Source organism: Rattus norvegicus, chromosome 1 (genome assembly GCF_036323735.1).
Source record: "Rattus norvegicus strain BN/NHsdMcwi chromosome 1, GRCr8, whole genome shotgun sequence".
Taxonomy (NCBI): domain Eukaryota; kingdom Metazoa; phylum Chordata; class Mammalia; order Rodentia; family Muridae; genus Rattus; species Rattus norvegicus.
In genome coordinates this window covers 182,889,881-182,909,230 of record NC_086019.1, presented here as the reverse complement: position 1 = coordinate 182,909,230, position 19,350 = coordinate 182,889,881, and the positions used below count along the sequence as shown (strand labels likewise).

Genomic DNA, 19,350 nt, shown 5'->3' with positions numbered 1-19,350 from the left:
GTTTATTTGTTTGTTAAAGGGTTTTATTGTTGTTTCATATGAAGTTTGTTTAGACCTAAGTTATTTCCTTTAGTATAATAGTCCCCAAATATCAACATACTGGTGAAAGTGTTTTAGTGTATTTATTTATTCCCCTCCCTCTCTTCTCAGTAGCCCTTCATACAAATTTTCCCACCATTCCTCCTTTCCCTTCCCCTCTGAGAAGGGGGAGCCTCCCTCTGGGTATATTCTCCCCCGCCATCCCCCATCAAGTCAAGTGCATTCTCTCCCACTAAGGCCAGACAAGGTAGCCTAATTAGGGGAGTGAGATCAACATGCAGGTAGGCAAAAGATTCGGGGATACTCCCTGCTCCAGTTGTCAGGGGACTCACATGAACACCAAGCTGCATATCTGCTACATATGTGTAGGGGACGTCGGTCCAGCCTTTATATGCTCTTTGGTTGCTGGTTCAGTCTCAAAGCCCCCAAGAGTTCAAGGTAATTGACTCTGTTGGTCTTCCTATGAAGTCCCTGTCCTCTTCGGGTCCCTCAATCCTTCTCCCAACTCTTCGATGAGACTCCCCAACTCCATCTAGTGTTTGCTTGTGGGTCTCTGCATCTCTTTCTATTGTCTGCTTGATAGAGCCTCTTAGAGAACAATTATGTTAGGTTCCTGTCTGCAAGCCTAATAGAGTATTATTAATAGTGTCAGAAACTGATTCTCGCTCATGGGATGGGTCTCAGTTTGGGTCAGTCATTGGCTGGCCCTTCCCTCTGCCCATCTGCTCCCTCCGTCTTTGTCGTGCACATCTTGTAGGCAGGACACAGTTTGGGCTGAAGGTTTTGTGTGTAGGCTGCTATCCTTATCCCTCCACTGGAACTCATGAGAGTCTTTAAATGAACATTTTACTTATATGCTGTGTTAAATATTAGCATAAGAACAGAATCCAAGGCTATAGAGATGGCTCAGCTTATTAAAGGCTAGGTTAAAAGAAAAAACAGAATCCTACCTGCCTTCTTATTGGTCATATGGATTTTAGAAAGTTAGACCACAAAATTCTGTTTCCTATCATCCTAAATTGCTCTTTACTGGATATAAATCTGGGTTCTATTGTGATTGTATCCTCTGTGCATCATTGAGACAACGAGGGCTCTAATAATAAATAGAATTAGCACATGGGAAAGCGCTCAGACTTCCCCATCATGCAGTTGTGGATTCATGTCCCAACTGTTCTACTAACAAGCTTATGACTTCAGTATGTCTTCAAGGCTATAACCCTAAGAATTGTCCTAATTGGGAAAGCATCACTAATTGTAATTTTCCATTTCTCTGCAAAGCACATAGATGCTTTCGTGGTAGTGGGGCACTATGGACTGTGTGACCTTGGATAATGTTCTCAATCTCCCTAAGTCTCAATTTCCTCTTCACAATGGGAGCTGATTACATTTCTAGTAAGTACCTCACAGGGTGCCTATCAGCATCAGGATTTTTACAGCTTCCCTTGTACAACACTTTACAGATGAGGAGCTAATGTGGAGAGGTGAGTGGATATGGCTAGAATGAAGCCTCGGTCACTCTATTACCCTTTTCACTTTCCCCCACTGGACCATCTGGGTCTTCCTCCAAAAGGTCACATTATTTTTGTGCCCTTTTTCTAGAGTGGGGAATACTGTGTAGTTTTGCAACTCTTCAAGCCCAGATCACCCAAGCATGAGATACATTATAACTGCATCATAATTAAAACACACAGCTTGACATTTCTCTGTAAAGTGGAACTTTTCTTTAAATTGATTCTATCAGCTCTCAAACTCTCTATGCATTTTCCCACACAAGCCACCATCAATTCTGACAGCCACCCACAAACTATTGTCACAATCCATCTTTGCATCAACCTAGAGACTGAACGTGACATAGCTGAGGAGAGGTACAGAACAGCAGGGAAATAATTGCCAAAAGGGTCACAGTATCTGCTAGCCATGGCCAGAGATCCTCATTAATTTTGCTCACCAGCTCAGAGTGGCAGGATAAAAGTGAGCTGATGGAGGCTGAACTGTTAGATAATGATCCTTTTATTAATACATTCTGCTAAATGATGGCTCAGCCTCCTTGGAGGGTGTGCAATTAATCCAAATACTTGCCAGACACAACAAGAAGGATGAGTGACTTGTATCTACAGGGGTAAATAGATACTGTGAATATCATGGGTTTGTTGGGAGGATGTGTTACTGTGGTGCCAAAAAGGAAAGAAAAGAGTTCCCCAGTTTCAAAAGAGCAAATAGGGCAACAGAGAAAGGAGAGACCTTGTCATGAACTCTCTGCACAGGGTGTCACCCCGTGCATGAGCTATGTTACCTACACAATGACAGTGACAAAGTATTTCTTTCTGAGTGCGATGTAACCAGAGCAAGTGAGTTGAAACGGCTGCAAGAGGGATTTGTACTGAATCCAAAGAAGAAACCTGCATAAGGATGTCTATTAATGCTACAAATGAGCTTCAGGGGCAGCTCTAAGTCTGCTTCTCTGTTTCCATTACAAAAATGATTCTACATCATAGAGAGCCAAATCACACACATTTCAATGTAGAGACCAGTCACGAGACGAAGGTCTGAGAAAGATTTAAAAACTAGTAAGCACTATTGGAACACCTGAGAAATAGTGGGGAACCCCCTCACTCCCCACCATGACATTGGATGAAAGAGTGGAATTGTAGTTGGGTGTGAATTGGCATCTTGGAAGAGGAGCTTTCCAGACAAGAGTTCTTTTTTTTTCTTTTCTTTTTTTCGGAGCTGGGGATGGAACCCAGGACCTTGCGCTTGCTAGGCAAGTGCTCTACCACTGAGCTAAATCCCCAACCCCCAGACAAGAGTTCTTACATACTGCTGTCACACTTAAGACGTCAGAGGGGAAGGGAGGGCAATGTTCCCTGAGCTCTCCCTTCTTTTAATGTATACATAGGTGTCTACCACTGCTAACACTCAAACAGAAGTCCACGAGAAGGAGAGAGCAGATGGTTCATGGTTCACACCAGATCCCCAAGGCAGCAAATAAAGAATAAATCAAGGATAGAATGAGACCAGAAGCAACAACAGAATAAACAGCAAAATTTGGCGTTTTATTTTACTGTCATTGAATTCTGGGAAGGAAAGTGAGGCTCTTTGAATTTATATCATCCAAAGATCAAAGAAATAACTAAGAAACCTCCCCCCCGCCAAAAAAAATTACTCTTGCTCAAGAGCATAGAACCTAAGTGTTAGTAAACACGATTTCCAGTGATCTCACTTTTGTTTTCCAAAAACACAAAATGCATCATATACCTTTCACAGCTAGCTTTAAACTTTCATGGCTAGAAATTCCTCATATTAATCCTCAGTACTTCCAAGACCAGACTTAAATATGTCTAAGAATAGAATGCAGTCATTCATTGAAAAAGCACGAGGCCCTAGGCATTCCTTTAGTCGTTTATTTATCTGACTGATATTTATTAAATGATGCCATGTGTCAAAATCTATTCTACTCAGCAATTTGTTAGTGGACAAGACATATAAGCCTCTTATGACAGGTTCTCTCCATGGGGAGAGATAGTACTAGAGAAAGCATGTTAGATTAAAGCAGGCAGGGATGAGCACTGAGACCAGCAGTACTAAGCCATCCAGGTCAGACAGAAACAACATTAGATAACCCATTCTAAGAAGCTCTGTCTGAGAAGGTGGCCAAAGAACTGGAGCCTATGAAAACAGCCACAGCAAGGGGACTAGAAAAGAGACTGTTCTTGAAATGCAAATGACCTTAAGCACTAGGTGGATTGCAGAAGACTAGAACCGCTGATGCATCATGACCTAGCAAAGGGACATTATGAAACAAGCCTGGGCAGGGTAGCAAGAGCCAAATCCTGCAGAGCTTTGTGCCCTAATCAAGACCCTAAAGGGAAACCACTGGGCACCTCAAGCAAGGGACCAGTGTGGTCACCTCATCTCCATCCTCGTGACCTGTCCTCATGCACTGAACTCCATTTTCAGGTGAAAAAAGAAAAACAGAGTCTCATGGAAATTAAATTAAATTTACTCAAGATGACAATGAGTAACTCATGAGTTGGTATTTAAGTCCAGGCCTGCCTGCTTCCAAAAGCCCCTTCAGCAGGCCACCTTGACATGTTGTCATTGGCACTCCATGCTCTTGGTCCTGAATTAGCAGTTTGGTCCCATTAGCCTTTTCCTCATACAAACTTGATATTTAGGCTACAGTCATCCTCCAATCCCATTAATGAGGAATCTGAAATCATCCAGGCATAATACCCTGTGGTTCCTCTTCATGACCCAATTTGTGTGTTTGATGAAATCAGGCAGAGCTGCATTTCAGAACTACAAATAAGATAGAAATAAAAACAAGGAAGGCAAAAACAAGTATTAACTTTACATTTTCTCTGGATCACTGTCAGTAATGATATTTTTTATGTCGTCATTGTTTTGCAAAGGCATTCACACACAGATTTTACCCCACAGTCTCCTTTAAAATCAGCCACGGTGCTCTGTCCGAGGTGCTGAAACTGTCCAAACCTATGAAGTGTCTGAGAAAATTCTAGATATAAAAATTGAAAGTTGCTTTCTCTCTTCCCATAAAAAGAGACCTGTATTATCATCGTGTGTGTGTGTGTGTGTGTCTGTGTGTCTGTGTATGTCTGTGTGTGTGTCTGTGTGTGTTTGTGTGTGTCTGTCTGTCTGTGTATGTCTGTGTGTGCGTCTGTGTGTGTTTGTGTGTGTGTTTCTGCCTGTGTGTGTCTGTGTGTGTTTGTGTGTGTCTGTCTGTCTGTCTGTCTGTCTGTGTGTGTGTGTGTGTGTGTGTGTGTACCTGAGAAAATCAAGATCAGAGTTCAACCGTCTCATTTTTAAGAACTGTCCACTTTGGTTTTGGGTTTGTTTGTTTTTTTTTTTTTAACCTTTTAACTTTGTTTTTTAAAACAGTTTCTCACTGTGTCTCAACTGATTTTACTAGGGTGACTTGCCAGCAAGACTAGGGTATACTCCTGGCCCCAGCCCCCCAGCACTGGAATTACAAGTACATGCCATCATACCTGGCATTTTGCATGGCTCCTGGGGCTTGAACTTCCATCCTCATATATATGTAAGGGCTGTTTACCCAGATCCTGTTGTTTATCTTCTCAGAAGGCTTAGGATGCAGTTTCTTACAGAATCTGTTCCTACTAAGACTTTGCAGCTGTCAGCAACATCTGCCTCACCTGCAAGCTTTTAGGAAATTTAGAACTATTAACCACAGACCCAAAGTCAAGTGACAAAACATCTGGATTTTAAAGACATTCCCATGTGATTCCTATACTCACTAAATCCACAGTAGCCTTACATTGACATACTTTAAACCAATTGTTCCTCACCCTTGGAGAGCTTTGAAGAATCCCAATTCCAGAATGGACTACCAAGATCAGTATCCTTTAAGCTCTTCAGATGGTTTCACTGTAAACAAGGTGACTTCTACAGGTAAAATGATATAGCCATAGTATAAAAAGTAGGTCTTCATCATTAATCAGATACAGAGATCATTGAAACAGATGCACAACAATTCTCAACATATACCATTGTCTAAACCAGGTATGGGTGGGGGAATACCCTCATAGAAGAAGGAGGAGGGGGGAATGGGACAGAGGGTTTATGGGCAGGAAACCAAGAAAGGGGATAATACTTGAAATGTAAATACAAAATATCCAATAAAAAAAGAAACAAAAGTTGGGAGTTAAAGGCCTGATGTCACCATGTTGAGACTTTCCCCTCACCTAGCTATGGCTGATAACAAGTTATAGGGGAGCTCTTTCACAATATAATTCAGGGTTAGAAAGCCAAGCCCATGTTTCCTAGCCTAGTTTCACATCTCCAATCTTATAAGAACTGCCCCTTGGGAAATGCCAATTTATTGCAGGGAACTTTTACAGTATTTTTACTTTAGTGACTCCAAAGCCTCAGCTACACTTTAGACTCCCCTGGTGCTGTGAAAAACATGCTTCTAGATGCTATGCCCACATGTGTTCAATTGGAATTTTCAAGAAGAATCCAAGGCATCTGAGTCTTCAAATTCATGCCCAAGTGATTCCAAAAGCCACCCAAGATGGAAACCCTTTTGCCTACTCAGTGACACTTTGCCAGCCACAAGAACTTACAAATTACAACTCTCCCCAACAGTCTGCCATGTGTCTCCTCACCAACTCATACTCATACTTGGTTAAGATTTCACCATAGGTATACCTCTCACACATGAAGCTCAGTGCAGGCTATAAATGACAGCTATCTACCAGCCATTCTGGATCTGGAACAGGCTGTGGGAACGATTTAGGAATGGACTGATAGGGACTGAGGTAAGGCTCTGTTTCGAGAAAGATCGATTAAATGATCTTGGTTGAACCTAAGATCAATGGAATCCCATCTAACTAATTTAGATGTTGGAGCAAAAACCCAGGCAGAGTTGAGCTTCACAGGAAACGGTTGTTATCACTGCAGAGTGTCAGCATCCTAGATTGATGATGCCAAGTGAAGAGTTAGAGATGAGGCCTCAAAACATCTTTGTGAAGCTTGGAGCATCTTACAGCTAGTGTCCTGAATGGAAGATGGTGTGTATGAAGAAATCTTTCTTCCTGTGGACAGGCTAGCCTGAGAAACAGAGTGAAGAGTGTTGACCCTCCCCCCCATAAGATGTCCCTTTCTCTAAACTTTGTAAATCAATCAATGATGGTGCAGGGAGCCACATTTTCCGGTGTTGAAATTGAATGTGGAGGGATGGTGGCCTTGCTTCCCCATTGAAGGTGAAGAGAAAGAGGGGAATGGAGATAAATTGACTTTTAAATGACTGAGTAGAACAAAGAGTTCCTGCAGGAGGCTAATGCAGAACCAGTGGAAAGGAGCCTGATCCCTACACTCATGCCTCCTGACCTAGGGAATCTAACAAAACATGGGTCCAGCAATTTCACACTGGACAGAGAAGAAGCCTAGTATCCTATATTGTAAAGATGCTTTAAATAAGTAAAGATATCCCTGGTCCTATGTCCTCAAAGCACGGTTTGACTATTGGACATCTTCGAAGACATACTTCTATCCTTGGAAACAGAAATCCCTAATCTTGGCATCCTCGCCTTTCCAATCCACACAGTTTCCTAAAACTGTGAGAATCAAAATTAATTTTAAATGAATCTGACTAGCACAAAATAGGACTTTTGGAAGTGAGCAAATATGGCACCCAAACTGGACCAATAAAGCCCTGGAGCTCATGTAAGAAGCAGGTGCCTGTTGAAAGGGCCATGCAGATGCAGGTTCAAATCCTGGCTCCTTCACTGTGTAGCTGAGGGATGACAAGCAATTCTCTTCCAGCCCCTTAGTTCCTGCTTTCTTGCTACTGGCTCCAAATGGGGGATGGTGGGATTATGTTTACGGTGCTGAAAATCTCTAGCAGCTACTAACAGAGTTCTTTAAAATGTATCATACAAATTTCCTTGTATAAGAATGCTGACTGTTGGGGTTAGGGATTTAGCTCAGTGGTAGAGCGCTTGCCTAGGAAGCGCAAGGCCCTGGGTTCAGTCCCCAGCTCCGGGGGAAAAAAAAGAACCAAAAAAAAAAAAAGAATGCTGACTGTTCAGAGGCTTCTCTCAGCATCTGGGCCCACTCTGAATTAATGAGGCCACCTCCAAGATAAAGGGTTTAGCTATACTGTGTCCTGGCTCTCTGACTTTTCCAAGGAAGAGAAAGTATATCACTCATTGCCATGATCCAGTGACAGTCCTTGGAAAAGACAGAGCATCGAGGGTTTGGAAGGAAGAAGACAAGCCATCCATCACTGCATGTTCTATTCCAATATCATGACACAGCTCCCACTTCCATCTAAGCTTTTTCAAATAGCTTCCTTCCACTGCTCATCTCTACAGTTGAAACTCAAACATTAGGGTTAAATGGCCACAGTTGCATGAAGGCTGCTGCCCTGACTCATTAGGCTTCCTATCACTGAGTTCCAGTGATGATAGAAATGTAAGTGGTCCTATTGGTGAGTGTTAATACAGGTCACCTGTCTATGTCACCCTATGTCAAGTGTGTCTCTCAGGCTCTGAGCTGGAATACAAATATCCCCCAGTAGGAGACAAGGGCTTCACATTATTATAAATTAATCTTATAAACATCTGATTTCTAGGAGGCTACCAGGAAATGACTCCCAGATTTCATGTGTATGTGCCTCTTAGTGTGACTGATTATCTGAGGCACGATGCTGTTCTATGACAAGGGACAAGCCACAACCATGAGAGAAAAGGGCATGGTCTTCCCCAAAGAGTGAGATCATCACATCATCAGTAGTCACAAGAAAAGGCAGTCATCAGACTAGGAAAGGAGAAATGGTCCTGAAAGGCAGCAGAGGATCCAGTCCTCTTTATCCACATTCGGTTAGCCTGCCTGTCAGCATGAGCATTCCTGAGGCGAAGGTAAAGACAGAGTTTTCAGTCAGAGGTGAAAAAAGATTCACTCAGTGGTCTTCCTGGGATCCGACTAATGATACGTCTACCTGGAGAGGTTGTTCTGCTTTAAGTTAAAGCATCCTGCTGAAAGGACTCTTAATTTTCTGCCATGATCTCAGACCAAAGTCTGACTCTAATACCCTATCCAGCCTCAAACATAGAAATGTTCAGTGAGCATACCCCTAGCTAAGGCTACCAGGACTCAGAAGCAGGAGCTCTCCTGCAAAGCAAAATGATTCCAGCATGGGGTTATACTCTTCCTCCTCATAAAGAGTCGTCTCTTCTTCCTCACAAAGAGACTCTGTAGCCACCCTCGGCAGCAGATATTCTATCCGCTCAGAGTTGAGGGGTTATCTCACTGAGGCTTTAAATAGTCCAGAGATGGGTAAGCTACCACAGCCTCTCTTGGGAACCGCTGGATGCTCAGTGGGATGGAGAAGACTCCAAACATGCTTTTTATCCCCCTTCTCTTAATAGCAACATTGGGATGGATGCTTTTAGGGTTGATGTCCACTTTCTCCCAACTTTCTTTCAGAAAGAATTTTTTTTTTGGTTCTTTTTTTCGGAGCTGGGGACCGATTTCAGAAAGAATTTTATCTTCTAACTCCCATGCCAGTTGTTTAATGCCAGTGTCACTAAGTGGGAGGGGGGAGGATAAAGGTTTAATATAGGTTTAATAAAGGTTTAATAAAGGTTTAGTAAGATGCTCTCAGCTCAACACCTAATCATTTCTTTCTTTCGCCCTGGAAAAATCAGTCTTTGCTCTCCACTTCAGCATCTTCTGAACTTTTAAGGGGTCCTCAAATTTCATTGTTTCCTTCCCCAATTCAAATAATTTCCTTCAGTGTCCTTTTCTTCAAATAATGCAGTCATTCTTCAATGTATGTGCATATTCGCAAATGGACTCCAAGCAATGATGTTTTCCTGAAGCTCAGAGATTTCACTGCTGTGCCCGCCTCTCCGGAGTGAGATAAAGAGGCAAACAGAATGGAATAGGGGGAGATAATTTTTGATTAATTTAGACACTTTCAATTAAATTATTTCCAAGGTATTTGGGTATGTTTGTTTGGCTTTTTTGTTTGGGGTTTTGGGTTTTTTTTGGGGGGAGGAGGGTGTTTTGGGGTTTTTGTTTTGTTTTGTTTGGTTTGGTTTAGTTTTGTGATTTTGTTTTTGGTTACTTAGCTAATTAATTTGCTAACAGTCCACTTTCAAATACTAAAATGCTCAGAGATGTGCCTGAATGAGCAATAGACTCTAAACAAGTCATGAAAATCAGTAATTGCTGTGTGTTGGCTCTTTTACAAATGTACATTTATTGAATCCATCGTTCATTGGTCTTTCATAATAGCTGTTTTACTAAAAATACTCACTGGCCTGCTTATACCTCTCCTGCTTTCTGAAGGTCATGTTCTATGGTATCTGGACCAGTAGAATTTCAGTAAACCTAACACATAGAAACATACACGCACACACTCAATGCACGCACATATGCATGGATAAAGATAGAGAGAGAGACAGACACAGACACAGAGAGGGACAGAGACAGAACAGATTGTCACTACAATGGACAGAATCTATCCTGACTTCCCATGTATCTCTCAGAATGTGAGCATTTCAATCCATGGGAAAGCGCTAACACCTGAAAGCATAAATCTTTGATGTAACTTGACCTAGAAACACACCCACTACTCCAGCTGCTCCAAGGTTGTACAGTCCCTTTAATGCCAGGGGATATTTATACTATTTACCACATACCATTCTATGAATGATTTAGTGGGTTTTATGATGATTTTTACTACTCTCAATTTCATCTTCTTTGTTAATTTTCAAACTTAAGCTCTGTCAGCGGACACTTTCAAGTCCCTCTTAATTCATGGAGAATTCATCTCAGTGGGAAAAAATGTCTCCATTAAGAATGATAAACAGGAAATGTTTGCTTCTTCCTAGCATCGTGCTAGAGTTGACATTTTTGACTGATACTAATAATTCCCTTGATCAAAATAGCAATGTTTCTTATGCTAATGGAGTTAACATTTTACTTTTATATTTTAGATGTTAAACACCTTTTCTCTGGTTGTTTAAAAATGCTTCTCAGAGTTTGCTCAAATAATTACCCAACTTAGGACTCAATGATGGGGTAGGAAGGCAACAGTGTTTTCTATGGTTGTTGTTGCTGCTGCTACTGTTGATGTTAATGTGAATGGCTCAGCAGTGAAGTTGCTAAGTTTATAAAGATGTATTGTGTTCAAAACACATAAAATCTCCAATTACTTTGAGAGTTATAGATGAATGATTTACTTCGTGAATTTCTTGTAGCATTGTAGTTAGTGATTGTTGACAGCCTTCTTTGTTACCTGCCTGATGTCACATTTCACTTACTGTTGCCTTCCAGAAAGCTGTGGCCTCTATACCACACCTCAAGCCTCCTTCCTGTGACTGCCATTGACAAGGTGAAACTCCAGCTGAAGTTGAAATAACCGTGTGCCCATTGTTATAACCAGGTGAACTGATATGTGTAATCCCAACTCTAGGTAGGCTAAGACAGGACTGAGAGTTAGAGACCAGCCTAGGTTATAGAATGAGTCTCTATCTCACAAACTCAAGGAAGAAGAAGAGAAATAATTTGGGAACAGACCTAAGAAGACTGTGTGTGTGTGTGTGTGTGTGTGTGTGTGTGTGTTTTAAAAATGAAATTGCACCACCTGTAACAGAATGGATCCACGAACATTGTGTTGGGTGACAGAAGACGAATGATCTACAGTGTTGCTGAGAAATAAAATATGGAAAATGTCGATCTTACACAGAGAGGACAGTGGTTAACAGAAAGGGTAGAGAAGGGAGGGGGTGAATAGAAGCTGTCAAATGGGCACAAGGTTACAGTTAGATAACTAAAACTGACAGTACACTTCACAGTGGAGCACTGTAGTCAATAATAATATACAATGTGTTTCCAAGTAGATAGAAAAGATTTTCGATATTTCATTATAAAGAAATTACGGATGTTTGAGATATTGGTACAGAAAAATGGCAGTATTTAATGTATGAAAAACTCAGCATTCCTTCAGAAAACGCACAATTAAAAGACCTTGAGGTTATGCTGTGTTTTCAGGTACCCACACAATCACAAGTGAGGATGTCCATGCATACTGTATGTGTCCATTCAAACACTCATAGCCGTTTTTGAAAAGAAGTTAACCAGAACTACTACCGTTTCAGATGTACGGTGCTCCATTTGACTTACTACCTACTGTTCTAAGAATTCATCAGTTTTTTTCAATTTATTGATGAACCATACAAAGATATGTGAACAGAAATTGCAGCCTTGTTTAGTAATAATAATGTTTGAGGCCTTTCCTAGGGGCCCATCAATAGAAAATGCCTTAAATAAGGTAGCACAAACCTCTACAAACAAAAGTACTATGCAGCTCTTTAGGAGGCTCTCTTATGAGCAAAGAATTTGATGAGTGATCCAGATGGTATGGAAGAACAACAATTACAGAAGCAGAGCTTAACTAGGACAAAGCCTGCCATACCTGTGGGTTTCCAATGACTTCTCAGCATGTTGTTCGCTAAGGCCATGTTGGACCCTACTACTAAGGTTATAGTCTAGCATGTCCAGACAGCTTTCCTGAGCTCGGTGTAAATTGGAGGACTCCTTTTATTTAGTGGGGCTTCCTCCTCTCTACCTGATCTGGGGATCCCAACCCCCAAATCTTCTACCTGAGAAATGTCACACTGTCCTTGGCAAAATTACAGGTTCAGCTTCCTCTCTCAAGATAAGAACCTGCTCCAAGCATCTGAGATTCCTGGAATGCCTCTTTATGCAAATGAGGCATTCCCAATATGTTTAGCTGCAGCCAATGATTTACATTTACCCTAAAAGCCCCTTCTCACTCTCTAAGGTTCATATAAAGTCCTTGTTCATCCTTTTAAAAGTATATGTTTTACTAAATATAGCCTATAAGAGCTATAATTCTCAAATCCTTGGAGAAGGCTTTCTCCTCCAGTACTCACTGCTGACCAGGATCCTGCTGACCCACCCATTCCAGATTTCCATTCATTCTTTCCTGTCCAGTGTATAGTGACCTCTGGCCTACATACCCCAATGGAAGACCTGGTACTCAGAACTACAGGCTGGCTTTCAATGAGTTGTGCCTAAAAACATGGAGGGAACACAAAATTAATTAGAGGAGATCCTAATTAATCTCCAAGCTTATGGCGGGGGCAGAAATTAGCAATAATTCTTTGGAAATATATATTTCCTTTTTGTTTCATGAAATTGTAAAAGGAAATTATTGAAGGGGCAAACTGGTGCCATATTAGTCCACAATACAGAAGTAGCTAAAGTGTGTAATGATCGGGTATCATCCTCAGCGTCGGCATCCTGGGAATCAGCAGAAGTCACAGTTATACTGTCAAAAAAATGTTTGATGTCCTGCTTCCATGTGTTCAACTACTTCTCTGTTAAGGACTTCAGAGAGTGTCATGTATTTTGAGAGCATTTTTGCATGTTCCCCATCTACCAGCAACATCCTTCCTATTCCTGATCTTTGCCTCAAATTTTCCTTGTTGAGTGTCTTGAGCATGATAAATTTCAGAGGACATGTCTTCTGCCATTACTAACAAAAGCCACAAGGAATAAGGCATCAAGGAGCTAAAGCCATGTAGGTGTCCAAGAAGAAATGGTAAAACACTTCATTTCTAGGTTGTATCACCTTGGCACGTATTGGAAATGGTGAGTGAAACATGTGACTAGGGTTAGGTATTTAGGGAGGATTTGGAAAACTTTAGGTGGGCCCTATGTGGCAAGAACAATTTTCTAGAGACAAGTATTTAAGGGTTGTACCCAGATCCTTGTTTCTATCCTGTTGTTGGCATCCTGGCCCACCATGATGTGGCAGCCTCTACCACATGTTCCTGAAACTGTGAACTGAGTTGTTCCATGCCTTCTTGCCATGATGGAGTGAAACTCTCTGAAACAGCGAGTCAACATGAGTCCTTCTTCCCTTCAAATGCTCCTGCAGGGATTCTGTCATAGTGAAATAAGTCACTAATGGAGGGGATACTCAAAGGGTGACAATGTGTTAACCATATGATTCTTTCTCCAATTATGTACTCTAGGGGCAAAATCTCATCCATGGACTCAAAGAATTCAGTGTTCGCTGGCTCACTGTTGCAGTTCCAAAATAAATGGAAGCAACCTGTTTGTCTATCCACAAAAGAATGAGTTAATAAATGCAATACTGCAAATAAACTAACTGCAGATAAACTAACACCATATGTAACATCCTCACTCTAGACCCAGCCCTAGTTAGTTTCAGCTGTCAAGAAGAAATCAGAGGAGTAAACTGATGCCATATTAATCCACAATATAAAATGACACAGGGAATCATAACTGAAAAATTTCCAAGATGAGATTGTCCTGTTAGAAATTGCCTTGATTGATGTGAGAGGTTCTGGCCCACTGTGGGCAGTACTATCCCTAGGCAGGTGAACCTCAATTGTAAAAGAAAGATAGCTGATCACGAGCCAGAGTCAGTAAACTGTATTCCTCCATGATTTCTACTCAAGGTTCTTGTCTTGAATTCCTGTCCTGACTTCCCTCAGTGATGGACTTGTTACCTGGAAGTACAAGCCAAATAAACCCTTTCCTCCCCCAGGTTGTTCTGTGTCAGGGTGTCTTATTACAACCACAGAAAAGTGAATTAAATTAGACCTCAAAAAGAAAATGCTGGACATTGACAGCATGTGATATGATTCCTGCAATATCACTGGAGATGCTAAGATCTAACCCTTTAATACTGATGGCTTCTTAGGCAAGAGGAAGGAAATAACATGAGAACAGACACACGAAGGCAGCAATGCCATCTGGTAGGTTTCATTACTTACACAAACAAGGCAAAATGTCAAAGTATCATGAGGTTGAGTGTGCCCACTGTTTTTTCTTATGACTTTCTGTACACTTCCTACTTTTTATAATAATGTGGCAGATCTGTCCTAAAATAACTTAAATGACTCATGTTTATGTAATCTCCTCCCTTTGAGGACAGACAGAACCTGTGATTTGGTTAGAGAGTGATTATTCTTTTTTTAGTACTGGGGGCTGAACTCAGAGCCTGCCACATGCTGGACAAGAATTCTCCCACCAAGCAATAGTCTTGTGGCCTCTGTTTAATTTTTCTTTTGAAACGGAGTCTCACTAGGTTGTCTGGGCTGGCCTTGAACTCACAGCAATCTAGGCAGGTTGTAGGCTTACCTTACACCATCAGGACTAGCCCTGTGGCTTTGGTTAGTTTACACAGCACAATGGTACATACTTCAGGACACAGTGAGGCATTCCAGCACATGAATACATTGTCTAGTGATAAGCCACGGGTGATTGGCGTATCCAGCTGTGCAGAATTTCATCTTTTATTTGCATTTGGAATCATATCTATTCAATTTTTGAATAGGCAATTAAGTGGTGAAAATCAAGGTTATACCACTGAGCTATAGGACAACAGAGGCGATTTTCCCAAAAACATCCTTATAGCAGTTAACCATCCAATCTCCATCCCTTTCCCTTACGTCCTTCTCAGGCTTAAGTGATCACAGTTAAGAGATCACAGATCTCTTTCGTTCTGCGACTGACGTATTAATCTCCTCATATACGTAGGAGAACAGGTAGCATTTGTATCATTCCATCCTAACAAGTAGACTATGGCAGAGGCAGTGAGCTCTCATGTGTGATTGAGTGCATCACATCGGGAGATATGCACCACCCATGGTTGCTTCATGTCATATAATTCTCTACCTGAGTAGACTAGATTGACATAATTGAGCTGATTTTAAAAATAAGACATCATGCTGTGAGAATGTCAGGTAGCAGGGAACTATGGGTAGCCCTCTAAGACCTGAACACTACCTCTAACTGATGTTACTAAGAATCATAAACCCATAGGTATATAGGTACCAGAAAAAATATTCTGGAAACAACCTGACAGACTTGAAAACACATTTCCCCCACACAGACTCAAGTTGAGAGAAGTAATTTGCTCATTAAAATGCTTGCTAAGCTACCATGAAGGCCTAGGTTAAGTCCCGGAAACTATATCAAAAAGCTGTATGTGGTGGGTACATTCCTGCAATCCCAGAACCAGGAAGGAAGAAGTGGCAGGTTTCTGAGTTTTGCTGAGCAGCCTGCAGAGCTCACTTGATAAGCTCTAGGCCAGTGAGAGACTCTGTTAAGAAACGACATGGATGGTACCTGAGGAACATTTGAGGCTGACCTCTGGTCTTCTCTCTCTCTCTCTCTCTCTCTCTCTCTCTCATCCCATCTCTCTGCCAGAAACACACACACACACACACACACACACACACACACACACACACAAAGAGTGGGGAAGGGGAGAAGGGGGGAGGAGAGAGAGAGAGAGAGAGAGAGAGAGAGAGAGAGAGAGAGAGCAGGAAGACAGACAGATTCCAGGTGAAAACACAGTCCAGCCAATCCCTTGAGCAGGTTTTATTGATCGATATTCCTGAGAATGTTTATTTGAATGAGTAAAGATTTATTTTTGGTTGACAGTTTTGCCAATTTCGGTAACTCTTGGCTGGAATGTTGCTTTGAAGCCTGTCCTGAGACTGAGTATCATGGCAAGGAGTAGGTGGAGGACCACAGCTGCAAACCTTACGGTAACCAAGAAGCAGGGAGAGGGAAAGAGGAGGAAGGACCATGGTTCTAAATCCCTTTAAGAGTACATTCCCAGTCCCAACTTCCTTCCACTGGGCTTTGTTTTTTAAAGTACTACCCCTTCATAAAACCACAACCTGGGGATCAAACCACCAGTGCATGGCCTTTGGAGGGCATTTCAGAATGAAAGTAGAGCGCAGCCTCCAGAGACCAGAGCAGAGGGCAAGGGCATGGCATATCTGCACCTGGGATGGCAGGCAACAGAGATCATTGATTGGTGCTATTTTAAGGCACTAAGTATAACTCATCATTGGACAATTGAGAATGATCACAAATACCATAGCCATGGAAATAAACTGGAGCCAGAGGATTCCCAGAAAACTGCAATGTGATGCCATAATGCCCATGTTTCAAGAACAGGGAAGTAATTTGCAAGGCAGATGCTCCAAAGACCATGGTACAGGGTGACCTAGAGATCCCCTTTGACTTCAGTCGATTCAAAACACTGGGCAGGGCGAAATGACTGCCCATAGTTTACGGAGGCAGCAGAAAATGAGGAATTTGAAACAGCTGACCATGTTTAACTAGAAAAGGACAGAGCTATTTGCTTGAGAGAATGAGGCTGGCCACAGCTGGTTGGGTGTCTCAGTAGTTCTGCATCATATTGTGGTTCATTTCACTGGCTCTAAGCTTTGATGTACATACGACTTATCTACATAAATTTCCAGAAGCACCCACAGCCAGTGTGTAGCCAGGATGTAGAAGGCTATTCTACAGTAAATAGGGAGCAAGTACCAATAAGTAGATGAACCTCAAAACAAAAAGAAAAACCAGGAACTGGAGAGACGTCCCAGTGGTTAAAAGCACTGGCTGCTCTTTCACAGGACCCAGGTTTAATTCCCAACACCCATGTGACTGATTACAACTACCTGTAACTCCAGTTCCAGGGGATCCAACACCCTCTTGTGGCCTCCATGTACACCAGATTGAGGTATATAAATATGGGCTAGACATTCATACACATGAAATAATAATAATAATAATAATAATAATAATAATAATAATAATAGTAATAATAATTTTAAACATAATGAAGAATGGAGGCAATGGGCAAAGTATCACTACTGCGTGAATCTATTTATGTAATGTGTTCTGGACATGTAAGTAAAGGTAAGTCTGTAGAGATAGAAAGTAGATAAGCAGTTCCCTGGGATTGGAGGCAGGAATAACAGGTGACTAAAGTTGTTTTCCAGTTTTCTGTGAAACGAACTTTTCAACCCATTTGTCCCCAGACCCCTGGCAGTCTGCTTTTCTGATATACTGTCTCCTCAGATGATACTCAGGTATGACATACCACTGAGGGTGACACACAGCTGACTCTTTTTCATGGGTAATTTATGGTCAACCTTGCCCAGTGAGACTTAGAAATAAAAACTATTCCAGGTCCTTTTTCTCACAAGTTTCTTCCAGTCAACACTGGAGATACATCCAAACCCTCAAAGCAGAAATGCTTTAGAGTGCATGTGTGTAAGTTTACGGGTGTGTGCATGCATGTGCGCTTGCGTGGGGTGTGGGTGTATGTGTGTGTGTGTGTGTGTGTGTGTGTGTGTGTGTGTGTGTGTGTTCTAGCATGTGTGGTTCAGGTATGAGTTCCCGCATGTAGGTGAGCATGTGAATGATAAGAATCAACCTCAGGTGTTGTTCCTGAAGAACCATCTATCTTATTTGTTGAGACAGGCTCCCTCATCTCTCATTGTCTTGAGCTCACTAACTAGGTTACGCTATCCCAAGCACTGAACTTAAAAGTGTCTCCCACAGCACCAACTTTTGCACATCGGTTCTGAGGGCGGAATTCAGGTCCTCAAGCTGGCACTGCAAGCACCTTACTGTCTACCTCCCTGTCTCCCTAGATGTAACAGCTTGAAATATTGTTTCATTTCATGCTCCTTAACTGCAGCATCCTGAGTCTATAATGATCAAATTGTGACTTAAGGGCATGTGTTTCTTCTAGGAAAAAGGCACAAGGAGATAAATGTGTCTCATTGAAGGCTGTGTGAGAGAGCTGTGAGCTGAAGGCTTCATACCTTGTTCTAGGCCTGTGGGGATGCTATATAGGTTCCGGGGGCGGGGAAGGGGTGTCGGGTAGATGCTATTCCACTTGATTGTGCTGTGGTTACTGGGTTGATGGGTGATTATGAGAAACTGTCCTCATCACATTGGTCTGCTCTTCAAGAAATATACACAGTTCTCAATACCCAGATCAACACACTCCTTTAGCACAGGCAAAGCCTAAGACTTAGATTGGCCAAATTTTCTATACAGTCCAGAACCTGGACTTTCAAGGCTGTGACTCATTCCTTTTTTTTTTTCTAGAGTTGAGGACCGAACCCAGGGCCTTGTGCTTGCTAGGCAAGCGCTCTACCACTGAGCTAAATCCCCAACCCCGACTCATTCCTTTACTGCAGAGGACTGACTACATGTGGTCTCCATTGCAACTACCCAAATCCTCCATTGCAGTACAAACACAGCCAGGGACCATGCATAGATGATGACTGCACTTATGTTCCAATAAAGATTTATTTACTCCAACAATAGTCAGGTTCAGGTTGTGGATGCAGTTTGCTGGCCTCTACTCTAGAAAACTGAAGTATTTATCAAAATATAGTAACTATCCTCAGAAAGTATTTTTCCAAATGATTCCTTGGAGTGTTATTTATTGTCCAGTAAATTGTGTTTGTGGAAAAGAACTTTTGTGTGTCTCAATAAATGAAGGTGGATATAGGGATGGCATGTAGGTTCCAAGTTTTCACATAGGTGATATTCCATTTGGCTGTACAGTGGTTGCTATGTTGAAGAGTCCATGAAAAGGAGAGAAGCCAAAAATGCTGGAGAAGTTGGACATAAAAGGCCCTATGGACGCAGCATGAGGTTCTCCAGGAAACACGACTCCTAGACCACAAGAAAGGGAAGGAGAGGGTGGGCTGGAAACGAGACAGCTTTGGTGGGAGGTTTCTGTGACCATCAGTGAGTATCAGGAGGTCTGAGAATGAAGATTTGAAACTGCCTTTATGGATAATGGACAAGAGAGCTGAGCAAAGGCAACCAAAGTCTGGATCCATCAGAGCCTCATAAAGTCATTTTAACAATGAAAATGCTATGTGTACTATCAGGGAGTGTTGAGGACCTCAGTGCTAGGATATACAACTC

At 41.9% G+C, this 19,350-nt stretch overlaps 2 long non-coding RNA genes across 2 annotated transcripts in view; both read right to left on the bottom strand.

Moving 5' to 3' along the window:
- LOC102550985 (uncharacterized) overlaps positions 1–19,350 on the bottom strand; it is a 148,258-nt gene that overhangs the window by 941 nt on the left and 127,967 nt on the right. The window lies entirely within an intron of this gene.
- LOC134485173 (uncharacterized) lies at positions 4,024–7,974 on the bottom strand. The gene is made up of 2 exons (XR_010063145.1): positions 5,049–7,974; positions 4,024–4,338 (listed from the first exon to the last, which is right to left on the bottom strand). It is a non-coding gene; the product is annotated as an uncharacterized LOC134485173 (long non-coding RNA).